The 26,202-nt window shown below is 44.9% G+C and overlaps 2 pseudogenes; one reads left to right on the forward strand and one right to left on the reverse strand.

The window, feature by feature from the left end:
* The first annotated feature begins 10,670 nt into the window (after positions 1-10,670).
* Positions 10,671-11,030, forward strand: LOC122546477 (translocator protein pseudogene; annotated as a pseudogene).
* Positions 11,031-13,053: 2,023 nt separating this feature from the next.
* LOC148152075 (uncharacterized) lies at positions 13,054-14,092 on the reverse strand (annotated as a pseudogene).
* Between the last annotated feature and the right edge of the window lie 12,110 nt (positions 14,093-26,202).

Here is a 26,202-nt window from a genome sequence, read left to right on the forward strand (position 1 = left end):
CACCATTAGCTCTGACACTCTCCCTATCTATATAACCACCATTAGCCCTTACGTTCTCCCTATCTATATAACCTCTATTAGTCCTGACACTCTCCCCATCAATACAACCTCCATCAGCCCTGTCACTCCCCCTATTTATAATAACTCCACTAGCCATGACACTCTGCTTATCTATATAACCTCCATTATCCCTGACACTCTCCCTATCTATATAACCTCCATTAGCCCTGACACTCTACCTATCTATATAACCACCATTAGCCCTGACACTCTCCCTTTCGATATAACCTGTCCTAACCCTGACACCTCTCCCTCTCTTTATAACCTGCCCTAACCCTGACTCCTCTTTCGATGTATATAACCTGTCCTAGCCCTGACACCTCTCCTTATCTATATAACTTTTCCTCACCCTCACACCTCCCTAACTATATAACCTGTCTTAACCCTGACGACTCTCCCTATCTATATAAACTGTCCTAACCATGACACCTCTCCCTATCTATGTAACCTGTCCTAACCCTGACACGTCTCCCTCACTATATAACCTGTCCTAGTCTTGACACCTCTCCCTATCTATATAACCTGTACTAACACTGACACCTCACCCAATATGTAAAACCTGTACTAACCCTGACTCCTCTCCCAATCTATATAACCTGTCCTAACCCTGAATCCTCTTTCGATCTATATGACCTGTCCTAACCCTGACACCTCTCCCTATCTATATAACCTGTCCTAACCCTGACACCTCTTCCTATCTATAGAACTTGTCCTAACCCTGACTCCTCTCCCTATCTATATAAACTGTCCTAACCCTAACACCTTTCCCTCTTTATATAACCTGCCCTAACCCTGACTCCTCTTTCAATCTATATAACCTGTCCTAACCCTGACACCTCTCCTTATCTATATAACCTGTCCTAACCCTGACACCTCTCCCTATCTACATAAACTGTCCTAACCCTGTCACCTCTTCCTATCTATAAAACCTATCCTAACCATGACTCCTCTCCCTATATATATAACCTGCCCTAACCCTGACACCTCTCCCTATCTATATAACCTGCCTTAACCCTGTCACCTCTCCCTATCTGTATAACCTGTCCTAACCCTGACACTTCCACTCTATGTGACCTGGCCTAACCCTGACCCCTCTCCCCATCTATATAACCTGCCCTAACCCTGACACCTCTCCCTATCTATGCAAACTGCCCCAATCCAGAAACCTCTCCCTATCTATATAACATGTCCTAACCCTGACACCTCTCCCTATCTATATAACCTGTCCTAACACTGACACCTCTCCCTATCTATATAACCTGTCCTAACCATGACACCTCTCCCTATCCAAAAAACCTGTTCGAACCCTGACACCTCTCCCTATCTATATATCCTGTCCTAACCCTGACTCCTCTGCCTATCTATGTAACCTGTTCTAACCCTGACACCTCTCCCTATCGATATAACCTGTCCTAACCCTGACTCCTCTTTCGATCTATATAACCTGTCCTAACCCTGACACCTCTCACTATCTATATAACCTGTTCTAAGCATGACACCTCTACCTATCTGTATAATCTGTACTAATGCTGACACCTCTCCCGATCTATATAACCTGTACTAACCCTGACACCTCTCCCAATCCGTATAACCTGTACTAACCCTGACTCCTCTCCCAATCTATATAACCTGTCCTAACACTGATTCCTCTTTCGATCTATATAACCTGTCCTAACGCAGACACCTCTTCCTATCTATGTAACCTATCTTAAACCTGACACCTTTACCTATCTATAGAATCTGTCCTAACCCTGACTCCTCTCCCTATCTATATAACCTGTCCTAACCCTGATACCTCTCGCTATCTATAACCTGCCCTAACCCTGACACCTCTCCCTATCTATATAACCTGCCTTCACCCTGTCACCTCTCCCTATTGATATAACCTGTCCTAACCCTGATTCCTCTTTTGATCTATATAACCTGTCCTAACCCTGACACCTCTTCCTATCTATAGAATCTGTCCTAACCCTGACACCTCTCCCTATCTATATAACCTGCCTTCACCCTGTCATCTCTCCCTATCTGTAAAACCTGTCCTAGCCCTGACACCTCTCCCTAACTATTTACCCGGTACTAACCCTGACTCCTCTTTCGATCTATATAACCTGTCCTAACCCTGACTCCTCTTTCAATCTATATAAACTGTTCTAACCCTGAAACCTCTTCCTATCTATATAACCTATCCTAACCCTGACTCCTCTCCCTATCTATATAACCTGTCCTAACCCTGACTCCTCTCCCTATCTATATAACCTGTCCTAGTCCTGACACCTCTCCCTATCTATATAACCTGTCCTAACCTTGACAACTCTCCCTATCTATATCAACTGTCCTAACCCTGACACCTCTCCCTTTCTATGTAACCTGTCCTAGTCCTGACACCTCTCCCTATCTATATAACCTGCCCTAACCATGACACCTCTCCCTTTCTATATAACATGTCCTAACATTGACACCTCTCCCTATCTATATAACCTGTCCTAGTCCTGACATCACTTCCTGTCTATATAACCTGTCCTAACCCTGACACCTCTCCCTATCAATATAACCGGTCTCAGCATGACACCTCTCCCTATCTGTATAACCTGTACTAACGCTGACACCTCTCCCAATCTGTATAACCTGTACTAACCCTGACACCTCTCCCAATCTGTATAACCTGTACTAACCCTGACTCCTCTCCCAATCTATATAACCTGTCTTAACCCTGACTCCTCTTTCGATCTATATAACCTGTCCTAACCCTGATTCCTCTTTCGATCTATATAACCTGTACTAACCCTGACACCTCTTCCTATCTATAGAACCTGTCCTAACCCTGACTCCTCTCCCTATCTATATGACTTGTCCTAACCCTGACACCTCTCCCTATCTATATAACCTGTCCTAAGCATGACATCTCTCCTTATCTCTATAACCTGTACTAACGCTGACACCTCTCCCGATCTATATAACCTGTACTAACCCTGACACCTCTGCCAATCTGTATAACCTGTACTAACCCTGACTCCTCTCCCAATCTATATAACCTGTCCTAACCCTGACTCCTCTTTCGATCTATATAATCTGTCCTAACGCTGACACCTCTCCCTATCGATATAACCTGTCCTAACCCTGATTCCTCTTTCGATCTATATAACCTGTCCTAACCCTGACACCTCTTCCTATCTATGTAACCTATCTTAAACCTGACACCTCTTCCTATCTATAGAACCTGTCCTAACCCTGACTCCTCTCCCTATCTATATAACCTGTCCTAACCCTGACACCTCACCCTATCTATAACCTGCCCTAACCCTGACACCTCTCCCTATCTATATAACCTGCCTTCACCCTGTCACCTCTCCCTATCGATATAACCTGTCCTAACCCTGACACCTCTCACTATCTATATAACCTGTCCTAACCCTGACTCCTCTTTCAATCTATATAAACTGTCCTAACCCTGACACCTCTCCCTATCTATATAACCTATCCTAACCCTGACTCCTCTCCCTATCTATATAAACTGTCCTAACCCTGAAACCTCTTCCTATCTATATAACCTATCCTAACCCTGACTCCTCTCCCTATCTATATAAACTGTCCTAACCCTGACACCTCTCCCTATCTATATAACCTGTCCTAACCATGACAACTCTCCCTATCTATGTAACCTGTCCTAACCCTGACTCCTCTCCCTCACTATATAACCTGTCCTAGCCCTGATACAACTCCCTATGTATATAACCTATCGTAACCCTGACACCTCTCCCTATCTATATAACCTGCCCAACCCTGACACCTCTCCCGATCTATATAACCTGCCTTAAACCTGTCACCTCTCCCTATCTGTATAAAATGTCCTAAGTCTGACACCTCTTCCTAACTATATAACCTGTCCTAACCCTAACTCTTCTCACTGCCTATGTAACCTATCCTAGCCCTGACACCTCTCCCTATCTATATAACCTGTCCTAACCCGGACTGCTCTTTCGATGTATATAACCTGTCCTAACCATGACACCTCTCCCTATGTATATAACCTTTCCTAACCCTGTTTCCTCTTTCGATCTATATAAACTGTCCTAACCCTGACACCTCTCCCTATCTATATAACCTGTCCTAACCCTGACTCCTCTTTCGATCTATATAACCTGTCCTAACCCTGACACATCTCCCTGTCTATATAACCTGCCCTAACCCTGGCACCTCTCCCTATCTATGTAACCTCTCTCAATGCTGACATTTCTCCTTTCCTGTATAACATCTCTTATCCCTGACACGTCTCCCTATCTTTCTAAACAGTCCTAACCCTGACACTTCTCCTTTTTTATATAACCTGTCCTAACCCTGACACCTCTCCCTTTATATATAACCTGTCCTAACCCTGACTCCTCTCCCTATATATATAAACTGTTCTAACCCTGACACCTCTCCCTATCTATATAACCTGTCCTACCCCTGACACCTCTCCCTATCAATACAATCTGTCCTAAACCTGACACCTCTCCCTATCTATATAACCTGTCCTAACCCTGACACCTCTCCCTATCAATACAATCTGTCCTAAACCTGACACCTCTCCCTATCTATATAACCTGCCCTAACCCTGACACCTCTCCCTATCTATGTAACCTCTCTCAATGCTGACATTTCTCCTTTCCTGTATAACATCTCTTATCCCTGACACGTCTCCCTATCTTTCTAAACAGTCCTAACCCTGACACTTCTCCCTTTTTATATAACCTGTCCTAACCCTGACACCTCTCCCTTTATATATAACCTGTCCTAACCCTGACTCCTCTCCCTATATATATAAACTGTTCTAACCCTGACACCTCTCCCTATCTATATAACCTGTCCTAACCCTGACACCTCTCCCTATCAATACAATCTGTCCTAAACCTGACACCTCTCCCTATCTATATAACCTGTCCTAACCCTGACACCTCTCCCTATCAATACAATCTGTCCTAAACCTGACACCTCTCCCTATCTATATAACCTGTCCTACCCCTGACACCTCTCCCTATCAATGCAATCTGTCCTAAACCTGGCACCTCTCCCTATCTCTGTAACCTCTCTCAATGCTGACATTTCTCCCTTCCTGTATAACATCTCTTATCCCTGACACGTCTCCCTATCTTTCTAAACAGTCCTAACCCTGACACTTCTCCCTTTTTATATAACCTGTCCTAACCCTGACACCTCTCCCTTTATATATAACCTGTCCTAACCCTGACTCCTCTCCCTATATATATAAACTGTTCTAACCCTGACACCTCTCCCTATCTATATAACCTGTCCTAACCCTGACACCTCTCCCTATCAATACAATCTGTCCTAAACCTGACACCTCTCCCTATCTATATAACCTGTCCTAACCCTGACACCTCTCCCTATCAATACAATCTGTCCTAAACCTGACACCTCTCCCTATCTATATAACCTGTCCTACCCCTGACACCTCTCCCTATCAATGCAATCTGTCCTAAACCTGGCACCTCTCCCTATCTCTGTAACCTCTCTCAATGCTGACATTTCTCCCTTCCTGTATAACATCTCTTATCCCTGATACGTCTCCCTATCTTTCTAAACAGTCCTAACCCTGACACTTCTCCCTTTTTATATAACCTCTCCTAGCCCTGACACCTCTCCTTAACTATATAACCACTTCTACGCTGACAACCCTCAATATCTACATCACCTCTCCTGGCACTGACACTACTCCCCATCTGTATAATCTCTCCTAATCCTGACACTATTCCCAATCTATGTAACCTAGCCCAGACACGTCTCCCTATCAAAATTGCTTCTCGTACCCCTGACAGTTCTCCTTATTGATCTAGGTCGATATGTCTTTCTATTTACTTAACCTCTCCTAACCCAGACAAAACTCCCTATCTATATAAACTCTCCTAACACTTACACTTGCACCTGTCCAGATAACCTGTCCTAACCCTGACACAACTCCCCAACTATGTAAACTGCCCTAAACCTGATGCTTCTCCTTATCCATTTAACCTCTATTAACCTTGACACTTACCTTATCTGTATAACTGTCATAATGCTGACTCTTCTCCGTATTTATATAAACTGTCAGAAATCTGACCCCACTCCCTATCTATATAACCTCCATTAGCCCTGATACTCTCCCTATCTATATAACCTCTATTACCCCTGGCACTCTCCCTATCTATATAACCTCCATTAGCCCTGACACTCTCCCTAGCTATATAACCTCTATTAGCCCTTACACTCATCCCATCTATCTAAAATCCATTAGCCCTGGCGCTCTCTTTATCTATATAACCTCCATTAGCCCTGGCACTCTCCCTATCTATATAACCTCTATTAGCCCTGGCACTCTCCCTATCTATATAACCTCCATTAGCCCTGGCACTCTCCCTATCTATATAACCTCCATTAGCCCTGGCACTCTCCCTATCTATATAACCTCCATTAGCCCTGACACTCTCCCTATCTATATAACCTCCATTAGCCCTGGCACTCTCCCTATCTATATAACCTCCATTAGCCCTGACACTCTCCCTATCTATATAACCTCCATTAGCCCTGGCACTCTCCCTATCTATATAACCTCCATTAGCCCTGACACTCTCCCTATCTATATAACCTCCATTAGCCCTGGCACTCTCCTTAGCTATATAAACTCCATTAGCCCTGATTTGGAGATGCCGGTGTTGGACTGGGGTGGACAAAGTTAAAAATCACACAACACCAGGTTATAGTCCAACAGGTTTAATTGGAAGCTCACTAGCTTTCGGAGTAACGCTACTGTGCTTCAAATTAAACCTGTTGGACTATAACCTGGTGTTGTGGGATTTTTAACTTTGTACACCCCAGTCCAACACCGGCATCTCCAAATCATGACTACTATTTACACCACTAACCGCCGGCTTAAAGTGGAGAGGATCTCCAGGAAGAGTGCACATATCGACACAGACATCATGTTTCTACAGGAATGCAGGCAAGCAGGAAAGATCCTGAAAGGATTACGGATCACAAACCCACTTAGGTCGACCTAGAACACAGACTACGCAGAGAGACTTTGCCACCGCACCTCGCGTAAACTTCTCAATCATCTCGTGCACCAACTCTACAGCAGGCGCCACAACCTTGAAGATGAAGGAGCGTCGCTCCGAAAGCTAGTGTGCTTCCAATTAAACCTGTTAGACTATAACCTAGTGTTGTGTGATTTTTAATCATTAGCCCTGACATTCTCCCTATCTATATAACCTTTATTAGCTCTGACACTCTCCCCATCGATATAACCTCCATCAGCCCTGTCACTCTCCCTATCTATAAAAACTCCACTCGCCCTGTCTCCTCTCCCTATCTATATAACTTCCATTAGCCCTGACACTCTCCCTATCTATGTAACCTCCATTAGTCCTGACAACTTCCCTACCTATATAATATCCATTAGCCCTGACACTCCCGCTATCTATATAACCTCTATTGGTCCTGGCACTCTCCCTATCTATATAACCTCTATTAGTCCTGGCACTCTCCCTATCTATATAACCTCCATTAGTCCTGACACTCTCCCTATCTATATAACCTCTATTAGCCATGACACTCCCCCTATCTATATAACCTCCATTAGCCCTGACACTCTCCCTCTCTATATAACCTCCATTAGCCCTGACACCCTCCCTATCTATATAACCTCTATTAGCCCTGACACTCTCCCTATCGATATAACCTCTATTAGTCTGGCACTCTCCCTGTCTATATAACCTCCATTAGCCCTGACATACTCCCTATCTATATAACCTCCATTACAACTGGCACTCTCCCTATCTATATAAACTTCATTAGTCCTGACACCCTCCCTATCTATATAACCTCAATTTGCCCTGGCACTCTCCCTATCTATTTAACCTCCATTAGCCCTGACACTCTCCCTATCTATATAACCTCTATTAGCCCTGAACTCTCCCTATCGATATAACCTCGATGAGTCCTGGCACTTTCCCTATCGATATAACCTCTATTAGTCCTGACACCCTCCCTATCTATATAACCTCCATTTGCCCTGGCACTCTCCCTGTCTATTTAACCTCCATTAGCCCTGACACTGTCCCTATCTATATAACCTCCATTAGTCCTGACACTCTCCCTATCTATATAACCTCCATTAGCCCTGACACTCTCCCTATCTAAAAAACCTCCATTTGCCCTGGCACTCTCCCTATCTATATAATCTCCATTAGCCCTGACACTCTCCCTATCTATATAACCTCTATTAGCCCTGACACCCTCCCTATCTATATAACCTCCATTTGCCCTGGCACTCTCCCTGTCTATTTAACCTCCATTAGCCCTGACACTCTCCCTATCTGTATAACCTCCATTAGCCCTGAACTCTCCCTATCGATATAACCTCTATTAGTCCTGGCACTTCCCCTATCGATATAACCTCTATTAGTCCGGACACCCTCCCTATCTATATAACCTCCATTAGCCCTGACACTCTCCATATCTGTATAACCTCCATTAGACCTGACACTCTCCATATCTGTATAACCTCCATTAGCCCTGACACTCCCCCTATCTATATACCCTCCATTAGCCCTGACACTCTCCATATCTGTATAACCTCCATTAGCCTGACACTCTCCCTATCTATATAACCTCCATTAGCCCTGACACTCCCCCTATCTATATACCCTCCATTAGCCCTGACGCTCTCCCTATCTATATATCCTGTCATAACCCTGACACCACTCCCTATCTATATAAACTGTCCTAACCCTAATATTTCTCGCTATCTATATAACCTGAACCCTGATATATCTCCCCATCTATGTAAACTGCCCCAATCCTGATGCCTCTCCTTATCCATTTAACCTTTATTAGCCTTGACACTTTCCTTTTCTGTGTAATTGTCATAATGCTGACACTTTTCCGTATTTATATAAACTGCCTGAAATCTGACCCCACTCCCTAACTATAAAACCTCCATTAGCCCTGACACTCTCCCAATCTGTATGACCTGACACTCTCCCTATCTACATAACCTCCATTAGCTCTGGCACTCTCCCTATGTATATAACGTCTATTAGCCCTAACACTCTCCCTATCGATATAACCTCTATTAGCCCTGACACTCTCTTTATCTGTATAACCTTTATTAGCCCTGACACTCTCTTTATCTATATAACCTCCATTAGCCCTGACTCTCTCCCTATCTATATACCCTCCATTAGCCCTGGCACTCTCCCTATCTATATAACCTCCATTAGCCCTAACACTCTCCCTATCTATATACCCTCCATTAGCCCTGGCACTCTCCCTATCTATATAACCTCCATTAGCCCTGACACTCTCCCTATCTATATAACCTCTGTTAGCCCTGACACTCTCCCTATCTATTTTACCTGTCCTAACCCTGACACCTCTCCCTATCTATATACACTGTCCTAACCCTGACACCACTCCCTATCTATATAAACTGTCCTAACCCTGTCACTCTCCCTATCTATATCAACTGTCCTAACCCTGTCACTTCGCCCTATCTATATAACCTGTCCTGTCTGACCCCTCCCCCTATCTGTATAACCTGTCCTTATCTGACCCCTCTCCCTATCTGTATAACCTGTCCTAATCTGACACCTCTCCCTATCTATATAACCTGTCCTAGTCTGATACCTCTCCCTATCTATATAAACTGTCCTAGCCCTGACAATGCTTCCTATCTATATAACCTGTCCTAACCCTGACACCCCTCCCTATCTAAATAACCTGTCCTAACCCTGACACCTCTCCCTATCTAAATAACCTGTCCTAACCCTGACACCTCTCCCTATCTATATAACCTGTCCTAAACCTCACACTTCTCCCTTTCTCTATAACCGGCCCTAAACCTGACAATCCAGCCCCATGAGTCTGCTCCACCATTTAATTTTTTATTCGATTAGATTACGTACAGTGTGGAAACAGGCCCATCGGCCCAACGAGTCCACACTGTCTCTGCGAAGAGTAACCCACCCAGACCCTTTTTTCCCTCTGGACACTATGGGCAATTAAGCATGGCCAATTCACCTGACCTGCACATTTTTGGACTGTGGGAGGAAACCGGAACACCCGGAGGAAACCCATGCAGACACGGTGAGAATGTGCAAACTCCACACAGACAGTCACCTGAGGCGGGAATCAAACCTGGGACCCTGGTGCTGTGAGACAGCAGTGCTAACCACTGAGTCACCGTGCCACTCCAATTTGATGATGGCTGATTTCGTGTGGGTTTCACCACCACACAACCTTTTACCTCGTTACTAATTAAAAATCTGTCTATCTCCTCCATTAGTTTTCATTCATGCACTGCACTTTGGGATAGTGAATTCCATAGATTTGCATGTTGTGGTGGTCCATTTGGATATCTCCTTCTGGAATGGGCATGCTGGAGTAGTATTGAATTACTTGGTTTGGCAATCAGATTAGTGAAATGTCATGGGGAATGGCTGGTGAGGTTGAGCATACAAAAGGCAGGATAACTGCCCAGAATTTGAGTTGCAGATTTAGAAGGTAGATCACAGCCCTAGGGTGTGGAGTGAGAAGGTGAAGAGAAATTGGGCTTCACATCTCCGATTAACAACATGCTATCAACTTGGGTAGATGCTTTTGGTTTCACTTTATTGCCAAACATGGAAGTAATTTTTGGTTCTCAGTTACGCAAAAAGAGATTGCTGGTTGGTATGCAACTCTCAAAAAACCATCTTGGTGCCCCCCTAATTGGGTTTTTGATCCCATATGGACAACGTTATACACAAGCATGGGGCTTTTATTGAATTAGTCTCCATTTATGCTACAACAGCAGCTACACCTGTGACTGGTACCCCATCATCAAAACAGCTGCTTATCTAATGGTTCCTTATTTGGCCTGGTTAAGTTTGGCTTCTGCTCTTAACTGCTGTGTCTGGGGGGACAGCAAGGATAAGGATGATTCGAATGATTAATTACTTGGAAAATCTAGAATCCAGTCTGTCCAACTATACTGGAAAACCCAAGAATAAACTGTTGTTCTTCTGTTGATTGTGTCTAAAGAATTCAAGATTACAATTAAACCTTTGGCTTATACCGATTAAAAAGAAACAAAAATAAAAAGAAAGGGCTGGCATGGTGCCTCACAGCGCCAGGGACCCGGGTTCAATTCCCGCCTCGGGTGACTGCCTGTGTGGAGTTTGCACATTCTCCCCGTGTCTGTGTGGGTTTCCTCCGGGTGCTCCGGTTTCTCCTACAATCCAAAGATGTGCAGGTCAGGTGAATTGGCCATGCTAGATTGCCCGTAGTGTTAAGTGCATTAGTCAGGGGTAAATATGGGGTAGGGGAATGAGTTGGGTGGGTTACTCTTCAGAGGATCAATGTGGACTTGTTGGGCCAAAGGGCCTGTTTCTATGCTGTAAGAAATCACTGAGACAGATCTAACGTCCTGGTAATGTCCATCTTCAGAAAACGTTATTCAAATAATCTTAAATAAACATAACTGACACATATTTACAAATATTTCAATCTATTTATTTATTGTGTCATTACTCTTAATATGTGGTAGTCTATATTTTGAAACATCAGTATTTGGAGTAAACAACTGGCCTGAAGTTGTCTTAAATATTGGGTTCCGTTTGTGACTGGTTTGTAAAGTTGAGGATGTGGGTTAGACTTGAAAAAATTTATGCCAGAAAATATTTGTTCAGACATGTGCGTACTGCCAAACAGGGAAAGAATTTTAGTTGCATAAGACTTCAGTTTGAAATAATTTGGTGCCAGATGTTTGCAAAACCTGTCCTTCAAACAAAACAGCAATTCTGTTTGGAGTTCAACTCGTACATCATAAAGATTGACAGATAATTTTGTAATGAAGATTCCAAGTTTCTTTCATGGTTCTTCAAATTCCTTTTACAGTTCATCAGTTTTGGCCTTGACCACTTGCAGTGCCAAGACCTTGATTTCCAAAAGTGCCACGCAATGAGTTCAAGGCAGTTAGTCTGGGACGCATCTTATCCCATAGGTAAAGCTTCAGTTCAAAGGTCCACATTTTCTCTTGTAGGTATTTTCTAATCAGCCTGTTAGAGACCCGCAGCTGTGATTTGGAGATGCTGGTGTTGGACTGGGATGTACAAAGCTAAAAATCACACAACACCAGGTCATATTCCAACAGGTTTAATTGGAAGCACACTAGCTTTCGGAGCGACGCTCCTTCATCAGATGGTTGTGGAGAATAAGATTGCAGGACACAGATTTTAAAGCAAATGTTGACAGTGTGATGTAACTGAAATTGAAAAAGACCTGGATTGTTTGTTAAGTCTCTCATCTTTTTGAATAATCATGTTGGCTTCAGTTCTTTCATATGTAAATGGCAAAACTTTTTTAAAAGTTACATTCTCAAGTGAATTTTAACAATTAGTGTCATGTCGGCCCAGATAAGGTATTGAAGGCGTGAGCTGCTCTGTGTGAGGCTGTCTGTGCCACAATAGTCAGACTGATTTTAACCTAAAAACGGATTTACAGAATCTTACATGGATTCATGCAGTTTTTGAGCAAAGTAAAATGTAATTCTGCAAGTCCAAATTTACCCCACAAACTTATATGTGTATGCGTGCATGTGGGTGTGTGTGTGGCGGGGGAGGGGGGGGGTTGGTGGGGGAGTTTATGAGTGTGTGTGAAAGGGTGTATGTATGTGTGTGAGTGTGAGTGTAAAGAAATGTAAGTCTGTGAGAGGATGTGTTCGGGAGTGTATGTGTCAGCGTATGAGAGAGGGTCTGCGTGAGTGTGTATCTGTAGGAGAGTGTGTGTCTGTTTGCCTGTGTCTGTCTGTCTGTCTGTGTCTGCCTGTCTGTCTGTGTGTATAGTGCAGTGGGATTACTTGTAGTGTGACATGTAGGTCCCGGTTGAGGCCATCCCCATGGGTACCAAACTTGGCTATCAGTCTTTGCTCGGCCACTTTGCATTGTTCCCTGTCCCAAAGTCTGCCTTGGAGGACGGTCACCCGTAGGTCCGAGGTCGAATGTCCCAGATTGCTGAAGTGCTCCCTGACTGGGAGGGAACACTCCTGCCTGGTGATTGTTGCACAGTGTCCATCCATCTGTTGCCGTACTCTCTGCTCGGTCTCACCAATGTACCATGCCTCTGGGCATCCTTGCCTACAGTGTATGAGATAGACAATGTTGGCCGAATCACATGAGTACCTGCTGCATACACGGTGGGTGGTGTCCCCACGTGTAATGGTGGCATCCATGTCCACACTCTGACACATCTTGCAGCATCTGCTGTGACAGGGTTGTATGGAGTTGTCCTGAAGGGTGGGCAATTTGCTGCGAACAATGATCTGTTTGAGGTTTGGTGGTTGTTTAAAGGCGAGGAGTGGAGGTGTGGGGAAGGTCTTGGTGAGGTGCTCATCCTCATTGATAATGTGTTGCAGGCTGCGAAGAACATGGCGTAGTTTTTCGGCTCCTGGGAAATACTGAACAACGAATGGTACCCTGTCAGTTGCAGCACGTGTCTGTCTCCTGAGGAGGTCATTACGGTTTCTCACACATCGAAACTGGCAGTCGATGAGTTGATCATCATACCCTGTTCTTATAAGGACATCCCTGAGTCCTTCCAGGTGCCTGTCATGTTCTGCCTCATCTGAACAGAACCTGTGTATGCGTAGGGCTTATCCATAGGGGATGGCTGTTTTAATATGTTTCGGCTGGAAGCTGGAGAAGTGTGGCATCATGAAGTTATCCATGGGTTTGCGGTAGAGTGTGGTGGTGAGGTGCCCATCCTTGATGGAGATGCAAGTGTCCAAGAATGAGACAGATAGTAGAGAGTAGTCCATGGTGAGTTTGATTGTGGGATGAAGCTTGTTGATATCACTGTGTAGTTTTTTCAGTGACTCCTCTCCATGGGTCCAGGGGAAGACAATGTTGTCAATGTGCCTGGTGTATAATGTTGGTTGGAGATCCTGCATAGAGAAGGAGTCTTGTTCGAACCTGTGCGTGAAAATGTTGGCTTATTGGGGTGCACATTTGGTGCCCATGGCCGTTCCATGTGTCTGGATGAAGAACTGGTTGTCAAAGGTGAAGTTGTGATTGAGGATAAAGCGGATGAATTATAGGGCAGTACTCTGAGATTGGCAGTTGTTGGTGTTGAGTACTGAGGCTGTTGCCGCGATGCAGTCATTGTGGGGGATGCTGTTGTAGAGTGCGGAAACATCCATTGTAACGAGGAATGTTCCCGGTTCGACTGGTCCGTGGGTGCTGAGCTTCTGTAAGAAATCTGTGGTGTAGCGACAGAAGCTGGGGATTCCCTGTACAATGGGTATCAAGATGTCTTCGACATAGCCAGAGAGGTTCTCACATAGGGTCCCATTGCTTGATATGATGGGATGTCCTGGTGGAGCACCTGGGCCTTAATCCTGGGCCTCTTGTATTCTGCTACTTGTTTATTATGCTTCTGTTAAGTTTAGGTGTTCTACAATATTGTTTGCAAACAAGAACATCAATATGTTTCCCTTTCAGCAAGCAATTGAAAAAAAAACATTCTAAAACTGCCCCTCATTCGTCACATTCTTGTAACACAGCTGGTGTTTGAGGCCACTATTTCAACAGAAACATATCACTTTAATAAAAATATTCACAACATTTTCGAATCTTTGTTACACAGATGTTTCTGATGTAAAAAAAAGCTGTTACAAATAACTAAAATACAGGTTTGGGGTGAGAGTTTATAACTTTAGTTTCAATTTTGCCAGAGTACTGTTTTCATACTCACTACTGAGTGTCTATTCTTTGTGGTCAGACAAGCAGCTTTTCTCTGGTTTATATCGGATTCTTTCAAACCACTCGTTGAGCTATCCAAGAGGTCACCACCAATTCTACAAGCCCCTCTGGCCTGAAAAGATTCTCTTCAGCTCACTAAATAGATTTGGTAGCATTAGTAACATCACTGCTTTCATCCACTGAGTTAAAAATTACACAACACCAAGCGCTGCTCCTTCATCAAGTGCAGCGCTCCGAAAGATAGTGCTTCCAATTAAACCTGTTGGACTATAACCTGGCGTTGTGTGATTTTTAATTTTGTATACCCCAGTCCAACATTGGCATCTCCAAATCATTCATCCACTGAATTTGAAATAAAGATGCAAAGGGCTTTGCTTCGCCCTGGAGCAGACATTCACATTCTCAGCTGGTCCAAACATTTACGGGAATACTGTGGAAAGGTTGTAACAGCTGCTAACGTAGCACAGTTTGGAACCTGGAAATACTGGTGTACACAATGACAGTGTCCCATTACAGTTGGCTGTTTGTCTTGTTTCCCCAGTTGGACAGGTCAGCGGCAGTAGCAGGAGAGAAAATCTGAGAGTGAGCTGGGCAGCTGTGTCTGTCTCTCTATCTCTCTCTCTGTCTCTCTCTCTCCTTTGGGAAAGGCCCAGCAAATAGGGCCAAGCATCTGGGAGAAGTGGGCCACTGTGGGCTGAAGAGAAACTCAGGTATTTGCAGCAGTGGAGTGATAGTGGGCTGACAGCAGGAGTCTGTAAGGAGTGGTAGCTGGGCACGTGTTATGGACCCAAAGCTTTTCACCTCCCTTTGAATTTTGAATTCCCGATGTCAGGGAGACCCGTGCTGAACAGTCAGTTGTAGATCTGGATTCCCAAATGCATGGTGAGAGTTTGTAATGAACATGTTTAACCTCACCCCAGTTGCACCATTGGACTCTAAGGTATCAATCAACAACATTAAAACAGTTTGGTGAGTATGTGATTCTCACTCACCTTTCTTGGAGAAGTGGGGTTAATATGGAGACAATTGATTCTCTCAACAAAAGTTTCGTCGCAGACTGGGTATTTACAAACGCTTATTGTTATCTGGATAGACCAAATCTGCAGCTTCTAGAATTGCAGTCCTTCGAAAGTTCTCTGCCAGCAAATGCCTTTCAAAGATCCAGTTAGTTCACCATCAGTCATGTGGTTTGTCCCAACAGTTAGCATCATTTCTCAACATGAACATAGATAGTTGCTTTCTAACTGTGTGAATTGTGGGTTACATTACACGCCCAGTCTATTCAGCACATGCTGAAGACAGAACTGCATTGGGGAGCCTGAGCACAGCAGAGGTTTCTAATCTCCAAGGCTACTTCTTGTGTCTTCCACAGGTTCAGATATCACTGAGACTATCACTGTCACCATTACCAGTCATGGGCAACCAGAGCAGAGCTCAGCCCAAGCACTGACACCCCTTAAAAGTGCATCTTCCACCAGAACTGATAGTCACCTCAATGAGTCCTCATGCATGCAGGACACCATCTAGTCACGGCTTATCATGATGGTTCAGAGTGCGTAAGCTCCTCCATTTAGAGACAAGCCACCCTCCTGGATAAGTAGCAACACTCGGAGTGCAAGAACTGTCCATGATATTTACAGGAGGGATGCCCCACCATAGACTGTGGCATTCAATGTCTCTGGTGGCTCATGGATGGGTCTGGAGGGGATATATCAGTGATATACCCAACTGCTAGTCTCTTCCAGCCAACTGATGGACCATCCAAGTGTGGAGGCAGTCACTGAGGAGGATGAGGATACCAACTTTCACGGGGCATGATCATAATAATTTGCCCTAAGCAATAAGGCCCGGTATATCTGCAATGATGCTGGAATATTGTCCCCAAACCGAGGACAATTGCCACGTTGGCTGCAAGCCAGGTCAAGTGGACAGATTGCCTGAACCTCATCTGGGGCCACAAGGGGAACGGTCTGACTGAAGTAGCTGAGCTCAGAGATCCCTGGATCAGGGAGAGTACTAAGTGTATCACCGGGGCATCAACTTCCTGTGAGGGTCCATATTTGTCTTTTGGAAGTGCGTGTACATATAAACACATGAAAAGAGACAACGTGATCTTGATTTTTTAAAATAATGGCACATAGAAAATGGACAAAGCAGACCAAGAGTCAGTGAACAGTACCAGTTAAGCCTCAAGATTCCACTGCCTCTCTGGTTGTAGGGAAGAGATGAGCTAGACCAGGCTATGCCTGTGTTGAAATGCTCTCACAGGTATTGGAAAGTCATTTCAGATCATGTTGTTCTTCTCTGGTTGGAGGTGCTCAGGGATGACACGTCCTGGAATGAGATGATCTGTAGTGTCACTGGCATTCTGACAGACCCTCCCAGCCAGCACTGGGTCCTGCCTGTGTAGTAGGGCTCCTCCGTCCTACATCTTTCTCAGGAAACCTGTGTTCATCCAACATGTGCCACTCATCTACACCTCCCTGGGTAATAGTAACACCAGGGGAGTGAAGTGCAGACATGCAGGAAGCCCATGTTATGGCCACACACCAGCCAGATGTTGAGGGAGTGGAAATCTTTCCTGTTGATGTATCTACTTGGTCAGTGATTGAGTGTGATGATGACTGAAGTCAAAGATCCCTTGCACCTAATAGAATCCAGCAATGGTGTTGTATCCTGCTACCCTTTGTGTCAGTTGTGATTTGGATAAACTCCCCAACCTTTGCAAAGTAGGCTTCAGAGACCTGCAAGGTGCAATACTTTGATTATGAGACACCGACAAAGTCCACAGCTGATCGTTGGAAAGATCCCAAGGTAAAGAGGTTCAAAACCATCGGCCCAAAGTTTCACTGTGGGGAAGAGGTTCTCTACCATAGCAAAACAAACCTAACAAAAACGGGCTTAATTTGCAAGTCCTATCCCCAGATACTGGACTCCACTTCAGGAGTGGAGTCAGACCAGATTTTGCACACGTGTGTTTCAGAGAGGAAACTAGCAAGTTAAGTCACCAGCTGCCTCCACTGAAGTTGGCAGTAGTCCCTGTAATGTGGAATCTGAAGTGTGTTTATAAAACCTGCTAAGAGCAAATCTGAACTGTGTTGATTTGTTTGGATAGCCTGTGTATCCCTTTTAAGTGGTGTAGTCACCCTCTGAATACAATCCTGGGGGCTGCTGGGGAGAACAAGTGCCATTGGGGTTGGGAGAAGACTATTCCCAAAAGGTGCCATCCCTTTGGAATGCTAAAGCTGTCAACAAAGTATCAAACCTGTCAGAAAGTGTCAAACCTGTCAGAAAGTGTCAAACCTGTCAAGAACTGTCAAGAGCAGTTAAAACATATTTTATGAACAAAACTTCAATACTGAATAGTCTGAAATATAAAACTTGATGGAATAGAACAGTTTTATTTTCTCTTCTCTACTACAAATAGATGAGTCTTCGGTAAGTTGGCACCACCTTCTCTACTGTTCATAATCCCTTGCTGCCACCCCTTCACCCCTGTCATCCCTCTCCCAACCATACCAATGCCCAGAGAGCGATGACTCTCAGCACTCCTGTACTGAACAGCCTGCCCCCAACCTGCAGACACTCAATGGCATCTTAATACCAGTATTAGGGTAACCACCTCAACTACTTCTCCCTTTGAAATGCCCATTCAATTTATTGGAGCAACTATGCTGGATGCCCACTGTGTGCCTACCCCCACAGACATGGCCTGCCTTAAACTCAGCCTACAGCCCCTGTGCCAAAAGCAGGACAAGCTCTTCATAAGCTCTTTTCCCAGCTCACTTGTGGCAACCAGGGTGTTCGCTCACTTACTGGGACCCTGGTGAATATCTCTAGTACTGGGAATGGAGACAGGAGTCATACACACTGGTCATCACCAATATTTCCATTCCTCTCCAGCTCTGTTTTCGATCCAGTGGAACCAAAACGTTCATCTCCTTATTTGAATCCATAAACTGAAGGGAAAAATTGGGGGGTTCTATGTTTATAGATTTTAATTACTTAGAGTCACAGAGTCATCGAGATAAACAGCACAGAAACAGAACCTTCAGTCCAACTTGCTCATGCCAACCAGATATCCTAAATTAACTTAGTCCCATCTGCCAGCACTTGGCCCATATCCCTCTAAACCTTTCCTATTCATACACCCATCTAGATGCCTTTAAATGTTGTAATTGTACCAGCCTCCACCACTTTCTTTGGCACCTCATTTCACACATGCACTATCCTCCGCGTGAAAAGGTTGCCCCTTAGATCCCTTTTATATTTTTCCCCTCTCACCCTAAACCTATGCCCTCTAATTCTGGACTCCCTTATCCGAGGGAAAAGACCTTGTCTATTTACCCTATCCATGCCCCTCATGATTTTATAAACCTCTATAAGGTCACCCCTCAGCCTTCAATGCTCCAGGGAAAACAACACCAATTTATACAGCGTCACTATACAGCTCAAATCCTCCACCCTGGCAACTTCCTTGTAAATCTTTTCTGAACCGCTTCAAGTTTCACAACATCCTTCATATAGGAAGGAGACCAGAATTGCATGCAATATTCCAACAGTGGCCTAACCAATGTCCTGTACAGCCATAACATGAGCTCTCAACTTCAGTACTCAATGCTCTGAACAATTAAGAAAGCATACCAAACGTCTTCTTCACTTTTCTATCTAACTACGATTTCGCTTTCAAGGAGCTATGCACTCCAAGGTCTCTTTGTTCAGCAAAAGTCCCCAGGACCTTACCATTAAGTGTATAAGTTCGGCCCTGATTTGCCTTTCCAAAATGCAGCACCTCACATTTATCTCAATTAAACTCCACCTGCCACTCCTTAACCCAGTGGCCCATCTGATCAAGTTCCCTCCACCACCACCCTCTGTCTTCTACCTTTGAGCCAGTTCTGTATCCAAGTGGCTAGTTCTCCCTGTATTCCATGTGATCTAAGGGGGGAACCTTGTTGAATGCCTTACTGAAGTCCATATAGATCACGTCCACTGCTCTGCCCGCATAAATCCTCTTTGTTACTTGTCAAAAAACTCCATTAAGTTAGTGAGACATGATTTCCCACATGTAAAGCCATGCTGACTATCCCTAATCAGTCCTTGGCTAGACAAGTACATGTAAATCCTGTCTCTCAGGGTTTCCTCTAACAACCTCCCACCACCGATGGCAGGCTCACCCATCTATAGTTCCCTGGCCTGTCCCCACCGCCCTTCTTAAACAGCGGCACCATGTTTAGCCAACCCCCAGTCTTCCGGCACCTCACCTGTGACTATTGATACGCAAATATCTCAGCAAGAGGGCCAGGAATCACTTCCCTAGCTTCCCACAGAGTCTAGGGTACACCTGATCAGGTCCTGGGGATTTATCCACCTTTATGCGTTTTAAGCTATCCGGCACCTCCTCTGTGGTATGGACAGTTTTCACAATGTTGCTATTTGTTTCTCCACATTCTATATCTCCCATGTCCTTCTCCACAGTAAACACTGATGCAAAACACTTGTTTCGGATCCCCCATCTGCTGCCGTTCCATACATAGGCTGCCTTGCTGATCTTTGAGGGGCCCTATTCTCTCCCAGGTTACCCTTTGTCCCTTAATATATTTGTAGAATCTCTTTGGATTCTCATTAACTCTATTTGCCAAGCTATCTCAGACCCTTTTTGCCCTCCTGATTTCCTCTCAAGTATATTCCTACTGCCTGTATACTTAATCTCTACTGTCTATAGGTGACATATGGCTCTTTCTTATTCTTAACCAAAACATCAATTTCTCAGTCATCGATTATTCCCTACACCTACCAGCCTTACTCTTCATATTAAGAAGAATATACTGTTTCTGGACTCTTATTATCTCATTTTTTAAGGCTTCTCATTTTCCAGCCATCCCTTTACCTGCGAACGTCCGCCCCCAGTCAATGTTTGAAAGTTCTTGCCTAATACCATCAAAATTGGCTTTCCTCTAATCTAGAACTTTAACTTTTAGATCTGGTCTACTTTTTTTCCATTACTATTTTAAAACTAATAGAATTATGGTCACTGGCCCCAAAGTGCTCCCCCACTGACACCTCAGTCACCTGCCTTGCCTTATTTCCCAAGAGTAGGTCAAGTTTTGCACCTTCTCTAGTAGGTACATCCACATACTGAATCAGAAAATTGTCTTATACAAACTTAACAAATTCCACTCCATTCAAGCCCTGAACGTTATGGCAGACCCAGTCTGTGTTTGGAAAGTTAAAATCCCCTACCATAACCACCCTATTATTCTTACAGATAATTGAGATTGCCTTATAAATTTGTTATTCAACTTCCCACTGACTTTTGGAGGTCTATAGCAATAAGGTGATCATCCCTTTCTTATTTCTCAGTTCTACCCAAATAACTTCCCTGGATGCATTCCTGGGAATATCCTTCCTTAATACAGCTATAATGTTATCCCTAATCTAAAACACCACTCCCCCTCCTGTCTTGCCCCCCTTTCTATCCTTTCTTCCCTGGAACATTAAGCTGCCAATCCTGACCATCCCTGAGCCATGTCTCTGTAATCTCTATAATATCCCAGTCCCAGAATCATGCCCCAAGTTCATCTACCTTACCTGTTAAATCTCTTGTATTGAAATAAATGCAGTTTAATTCATCAGTCCTACCTTGATCTTTGCTTTGTTCCTGTCTACTCTGACTGTTTGACCTGCTACCTTTCTGAACTTTACCAGTCTCAGACTGATCAGTTTCCTCATGATCTCCCTGCACCCCCACAATCACCGCCCCCTCCCCACCCTTACTAATTTAAACCTTCTGGGCAACTCTAGGAAATCTCCCCACCTGTGTATTAGTCCCCTTCCAATTCAGGTGCAATCTGTCCTTCTTGTATTGGTCAAGTCTACTCCAGAAGACATTCTAATGATCCAAAAATTTGAACCGTTCTCCCCCGCACCAGCTCCTTAACGACACATTGATCTGCTCTATCCTATTCCTACCCTCACTAGTTGCTGGAAACTGGGAGTAATCCAGATATTACTATCCTTGAGGACCTACTTTTAAAATTCCTGCCTGCTTTCTGATGTTCTCTCCTCAGAATTTCATCCTTTTCCCTTCCTACATTGTTAGTTTCAATGTGTTCTTTGCTGGCCCATCTCCACTTTGAGAACATTCTGCACCCTCTCTGAGATATCTTTGATCCTGGCACCAGGGAGGCTACACATCATTCTGATGTCTCACTGTTTGCCACAGAAATGTCTGTCCATGCCTCTGACTGGAGAGTCCCCTATTACAAATGATCACTTGGAACCTGATGTACCCATCATTTCATTGGAGCCAGTCTCAGTACCAGAAACTTGGCTGTTCGTGCTACATTCCCCTGAGTGTACATCACCCCCTTCATTTTCCAAAACAGCATACTTGTTAGAGATAGGGATAACCACCAGAGACTCCTGCACTACCTGCCTCCTTCTCCTACCTTTCCTAGTGGTAACTCATCTACCTGACTGCAGTTTATCTCCCTCTCTGCTACTGCCAACCATCACAGCCCCCAACTCCTGTAAATCCCTCACTGTCGCTCTAACCTTGCGATCAGATAGGATTTGTAACCAAACACATGTCCTGTAGACACGATCATCAGTAACATGGAAATTCTCCCCAATCTTCCACATCCAACAAAAAGAGCACATCACTCTACTAAAGGCCATCTTTGTACCTTAAAAATCTACAGACTTAGAAAATAACACAGTCTTACTGCTCTTAAAAATACTGTCCCAAGATAACTTATACCCATGTTTTATATTTTTAGGTTTAATCAAGACAAAAATCTCAATAAACATATGATCAAGAAAGACCCCACTCTACTCAATACTGTAGATTTACAAAAAAAAAACAGTAAGGTTACAGTTTAAAAAGCTACTTAACTGCTGCCCCTCTGAGAGTTCCCACATATATGCTTCTCCAAGGTCATCTGTGAATTTAGCTATTGGCTTATTTTTCTTAGAATGAACTCCTGATGTCCAGAGATACTTGAAACCAAATAACAAATGCAACAATTGGATCAGACAGCAGTATACGTTTCTTTCTCTGTTTGAATCACCTCCCTTTGATCACAATCTTTGTCTCTCTCCTTTTTAAAGTGCCATTGTTTTGATCTTTTAGCCTCCAAAGTTCCAAAACAATGGAATAGTTTATAAAGCAGCAAATTACTGCTCCTAGTATTTGAGGAAATCAGCTCCAACATTGAAAATACCTCAAAAAAGGAACAGCTCTTACAGCCACATTTTTGCCCCATCCTCCATCTTGTATTACTTCTCTATTCCTTTTGTGGCTATTTGTCCTGTTGCAGACTTTCAGGATTAATAGTTCTCTTATGTAATTTGTTTCTCAGTTATTTACGAGTTTTGTTTTGAGGTTCATGCCTCCTCTGTTCCATTCGATTACTATAATTAATGAATAAAATACGATACTGAAGCGTGAAACCAAAAGTCTCAGTCAAGAGCTTGACGAAAGGGTAGGTCAATGGACAACTGTCAGCCAGATAGATGTGACCAGCTCATGAAGGATGATAATCCCATCTCTCAGTAAAGTGAGCAATTTCCCTCCATGTTTTTACAATATCATAGGGAGCTTTTTGATGGAGCTTTGAGATAGAATGATTGTGTAACTCAACCAATCACCTGCCGCAACAATACAGTGGAACAGTGGCTCAGTGGTTAGCACTGTTGCCTCACAGCAGCAGGGAGAAAGTGAGGACTGCAGATGCTGGAGATCAGGGCTTAAAAATGTGTTGCTTGAAAAGCGCAGCAGCTCAGGCAGCATTCAAGGAGCAGGAGAATCGACGTTTCGGGCATAAGCCCTTCTTCAGGAATGAGGAGGGTGTGCCAAGCAGGCTAAGATAAAAGGTAAGGGAGGAGGGACTTGGGGGGAGGACCGTTGGGAATACGATAGGTGGAAGGAGGTTAAGGTGAGGGTGATAGGCCAGAGAGGGGCGGAGAGGTCGGGAAGAAGGTTGCAGGTCAAGAAGGCGGTGCTGAGACTGAGGGTTGGGACTGAGAAAAGGTGGGGGGAGGGGAAATGAGGAAACTGGAGAAATCTGCATTCATCCCTTGAGGCTGGAGGGTTCCTAGGTGGAAGATGAGGCTCTCTTCCTCCAGGCATCGTGTTGCCATGGTCTGGCGATGGAGGAGGCCAAGGACCTGCATGTCCTTGGTGGAGTGGGAGGGGTAGTTAATTCATCCCTTGTGGTTGGAGGGCTCCCCTTCCCCCACCTTTTCTCAGTCCCAACCCTCAGACTCAGCACCGCCTTCTTGACCTGCAATCTTCTTCCCAACCTCTCCGCCCCTACACCCTCTCCGGCCTATCACCCTCAGCTTAACCTCCTTCCACATATCGTATTCCCAATGCCCCTCCCCCCAAGTCGCGGAGGGAACGGTCTTTACAGAAAGCGGATAAGAGTGGGGAGGGAAATATATCCCTTGATGAGGGTGAGGACCAGTTCAGCCAAACGAATGAGAGTGTTGGTGGAAGGGTACTGTAGGAGACAGAACTGGGTGGTGTGGGGTTCCCGAACTATGAGGTTGGAAGCTGTGGATGGGAGATCCCATAAGGTGATGAGGTAGTGCGGTCCGTTTGTAGATGGCTGAAATGGCTGGTGGGTGGAAGATGAGGACCAGGGGCATTCTGTCCTTGTTGTGGTTGGAGGGGTGGGTTTCGAGAGCGGAGGTGCAGGATGTGGATGAGATGTGCTGGAGGGCATCAACAACCACGTGGGAGGGGAAATTGCGGTCTTTAAAGAAGGAGGTCATCTGGTATGTTCTGTGGTGGAACTGGTCTTCCTGGAAGCAGATGCAGCAGGCAGAGGAATTGGGAATACGGGATAACATTTTTGCAGGAGGCAGAATGGATGGAGGTGTAATCCAGGTAGCTGTGGGAGTCAGTGGGTTTGTAGAAAATGTTGGTGTTGAGTCGGTCACTGTTGATGGAGATGGAGTGGTCCGGGAAGGGGAGGGAGGTGTCAGAGATGGTCCAGGTGCATTTAAGGTTGGAATGGAATGTGTTGGCGAAGTTGATAAACTGTTCAACCTCCTCGTGCGAACACGAGGTGGCGCTGATGCAGTCATCAATGTAGAGGAGGAAGAGGTAGGGAATGGTGCCAGTGTGACTTCGGAAGATGGACCGCTGTACATAGCTGTGGCCCATACGGGTGCCCATGGCTACCCCTTTGGTCTGGAGGAAGTGGGAGGATTCGAAGAAGAAATTGATGAGGGTGAGGACCAGTTCAGCCAAACGAATGAGAGTGTTGGTGGAAGGGTACTGTTGGGGACGTCGGGAGAGGAAGAAACGGAGGGGTTGGAGGCCCTGGTCATGGCGGATGGAGGTGTAGAGGGATTGGATGTCCATGGTGAAGATGCGGCATTGGGGGCCGGGGAAACGGAAGTCTTGGTGGAGGTGGAGGATGTGGGTGGTGTCTCGAATGTATGTGCGGAGTTCCTGGACTGGGGGGAATAGGACAGTGTCGAGGTATCTGAAGAGGCAGGAGCAGGCTGAGACAATGGGTCGGCCAGGGTGGTCAGGCTTGTGGATCTTGGGTAGGAGACAGAACTGGGTGGTGTGGGGTTCCCGAACTATGAGGTTGGAAGCTGTGGGTGGGAGATCCCATGAGGTGATGAGGTTGTGTACGGTCTGGGAGATGAAGGATGAGGACGTTGAATTGTAGGAGGCTCTTGTTTAGTTTGATGGGGATCAGTGGCATTTGCCCCAGAAGGTGGATAGGACCTGATTGTCACCCAGTTCCAGTAAATACGAGCTGTATGCAGAAGACTATCATGGACTGTCAAGGTCATCGTGTCAGCATTTTGTTCTCATTGTCGGGATGAACTGCAGCCCCTATTCATTTCCTTTGTGTTCACTCTGCTGGCTGTGAGTAAAAGCTCACGTTTAGACCGGTCCGACTGCTTGCCTCTATGTGATGTTCAGAGAAAGTGAGGACTACAGACGCTGGAGATCTATGTGATGATCTCCTACTACATTATGATAAGGCACAGGGAGCCCAATGGGAATTGAGGACAGAGTAGTGGTGACCCAGAGAAGGTCTTCAGATGGGATGTATCAAAAGGACAGGTAATGTGTGTGGCCTAATCGTTAAATGGCAACAAGGGTGAGAGAATGGGAGTCACATATGGGAGGAAGTGTCAGCCATGTCGAGAGTGTGGCATTGGAAAAGCACAGCAGCTCAGTCAGCATCCGTGAAGTCGGAGAATCGGCGTTACGGGTATGTGCCGTGAGCAACCTTGACTTTGTGGTTGTTGTGTCGTTATGCTGCCGGTGATGGGTATTGACAGGTTGCCAGCGTATACAGCAGCTTCTTAAAGATGGCACCAGTGCAAGATGTGC

Source organism: Chiloscyllium plagiosum, unplaced genomic scaffold (assembly GCF_037043375.1).
Source record: "Chiloscyllium plagiosum isolate Xiang-an unplaced genomic scaffold, Cpla_swu_hap1 HiC_scaffold_1, whole genome shotgun sequence".
Classification (NCBI taxonomy): domain Eukaryota; kingdom Metazoa; phylum Chordata; class Chondrichthyes; order Orectolobiformes; family Hemiscylliidae; genus Chiloscyllium; species Chiloscyllium plagiosum.